Source organism: Montipora foliosa, chromosome 14, assembly GCF_036669935.1.
Source record: "Montipora foliosa isolate CH-2021 chromosome 14, ASM3666993v2, whole genome shotgun sequence".
In the NCBI taxonomy this organism is placed as follows: domain Eukaryota; kingdom Metazoa; phylum Cnidaria; class Anthozoa; order Scleractinia; family Acroporidae; genus Montipora; species Montipora foliosa.
In genome coordinates this window covers 3,102,599-3,105,098 of record NC_090882.1, presented here as the reverse complement: position 1 = coordinate 3,105,098, position 2,500 = coordinate 3,102,599, and the positions used below count along the sequence as shown (strand labels likewise).

At 41.0% G+C, this 2,500-nt stretch overlaps 1 protein-coding gene across 2 annotated transcripts in view; it reads left to right on the top strand.

Moving 5' to 3' along the window:
* Positions 1–2,500, top strand: part of LOC137984984 (threonine synthase-like 2) — a 14,865-nt gene that overhangs the window by 7,138 nt on the left and 5,227 nt on the right. The window lies entirely within an intron of this gene.

Sequence of the window (2,500 nt, the reverse complement as noted above, 5' to 3'; positions counted from 1 at the left end):
GTTCCACATCTTCGGACCGTAATACCAAGAGAAAATGAGGGGACAGAGAGGGAGGCTCAAGACGTTGGCCGGGATATGTTATGTCCACGAAAGTTATTTTTAGACGGGCGGAAGTCTTTGTTCTAGGGGAAGTCTGTCTTCCGAGACGTCCGCATGCACTCTTGCTTCGTTCTCAGGTTCTTAGTGAAAAGAGAAAATGATGGCGCACGTGGAAGGCTGATGAATATGTATTTTCTTTCAAACATCGGACCGAGGTTGGCCTGCATGCGGACGTCTCGGAAGACTTCCGCTCGTCTAAAAATAACTTTCGAGGACATGACATATCCCAAGGGCTGGACCGGGAGCCTCCTTCTCTGTCCCCTCATTTTCTCTTGGTAATACCGAAAAGTATGGAGTCCATATTTAGACGTGTTTGCTCTTGGTAGAATAAGCTTCATTTTACCACGCAGATTACATTTATTACTTCTTAATGACAGAAGACCACTAAAAGGTGTTGGTGCAGTTGCATAGATGGCTTTGAAAATGAGTATGCACATGTCCTGAATCCTTCTATTTTGCAGGCTTGGCATATTTGCCTTTCCTAGTAATTCGTTATAGTTACTAATGTTCAAGTGAAGCTATGATCTTCGCAGTTATGAACGCAATTTATACAATTGCGTAGAGAAGCCTGAAAAATTCAGAACTTCAACGGGGTTTGAACCCGTGACCTCGCGAGGTCACGGGTTCAAACCCCGTTGAAGTTCTGAATTTTTCAGGCTTCTCTACGCAATTGTATAAATTGCGTTCATAACTGCAAAGATCATAGCTTCACTTGATTTCATATCCGCAGTTCATATATATTCATTTCATGTACCATTTCATGGTTACTAATGTTGCCATTAAAAATAAATCGCATAGCACGCTCGTTTAGCTTTTCGAGTTTGCCAGCTGCTGTTTTGCCACAATGCATCCATACGGTAGAGCAATAGGTAAAATGATGTAGAATATAGGCTTTGTACAACGAAAGTTTTGTTTTAGTACTCAACAGCTTATGATCGCTATTTGTTGGCTTATTTTACTTATTTTTGCTTACTATACTATTGGTTTCGACTAAAGAGCAAAAAATGGTCACGATGCGCGTGCGTTGTTCGTTTTAGTCCATTTCCTGCCGTGCTCTGCAAAACAACAATGTGAAATCGCCAAATGGTTCTGACGACAACGTGAGCATATGACAGTCTTTTAGTTCGTCATTTGAGATGAAGACGCACTAAACGATTTAGTTCGTCCAGACGTATCATGCGTCTCTCGCCCGTCTTTATACGGGATGAATTTAATGACGAACAAAAAGACGCATTAAATTAAATTGCCCAAAGTCGCCCAGACGCATTACACGTCTCAAGTATAAAAACGGCCATGTATTCTTTATCTTTACTTCAAATCGGCCCGTACCGATCTATTTGTAGGATGCTTCGTCCATATTAATTGCACAAGGTAAACAAGATGGAATAATATCGAAAGACTTGAGACAGCACAACTTTCCTTTTCAAAGTGCGCTTTCCATTTGACAGAACTGACCGGCCAGACCAGGTATTTGGAAGGATTAACTCTACAACGCCTTCACATTAACACTCTTCGAGGATGATATACACTCCTCCGGAAGAATGCGAGGGATTATCATGCAAGTGTTCCTTCAAATTGTTGCATTTTCTTTGCAAACTGATGGGTCTGGCCGGCCAGTTCTGACAAAAGGAAAGTCTCGTTTTCGTTGCCGTGGCCGCCTTACACTCCCCGCCATCTCCAGGGCGTACCTAATCGATCGAAATCGATCATCGAAAATGTAATCGATTAATCGATAATACTCGATAATACTCGATATTTGTCGATTGATTAGTCAATTTAATCGATTGAAATCGATAATCACAATTTTTTTGTCACATCGGTGGAAATCGAAAATCGAAAATCAAACACGCGATCCGATCTTATCATAACACTGCATAACACTTGCCTTCAAGCTTACCTTCGAATCCGCTTTGTTGATAAAGATGATGTTACTTTCTACAATGGTCGTGACTTTTCTTCGTCCATTTACTTTTCGATATTTGTCGAACAAATCGATAAAATCGATAGCTAATTACAGAAGTCGATCAAAATCGATAGTCACAAAGACGCGAGTGATCGATTTCTATCGATTTCCGATATTAATCGATTAATTAGTATCGATTACGATCGATTTCATCGAGTATCGAAAATATCGATCAGATACGCCCTGTATCTACTAGGGTAATGTCAAGGATAGGGTCATGAAAAATTCATATTGTTTCGAAATTGTTCCAGTTTATTGAAATTCCACAAACTAGCCGTGCCACCCATGAACTAAACTGGGAGAAACGGTGTTCACAACAAGAGCGAAATGGAAAATTGTCTGTCGTGTGCTCGCGTTTCCATAGAACTGGAGATGTGGTTATTTCACGTCGTAGAGAACGGCAAAGAAATGGGCCCTTGGCAGGAGAGTAAACCTGGT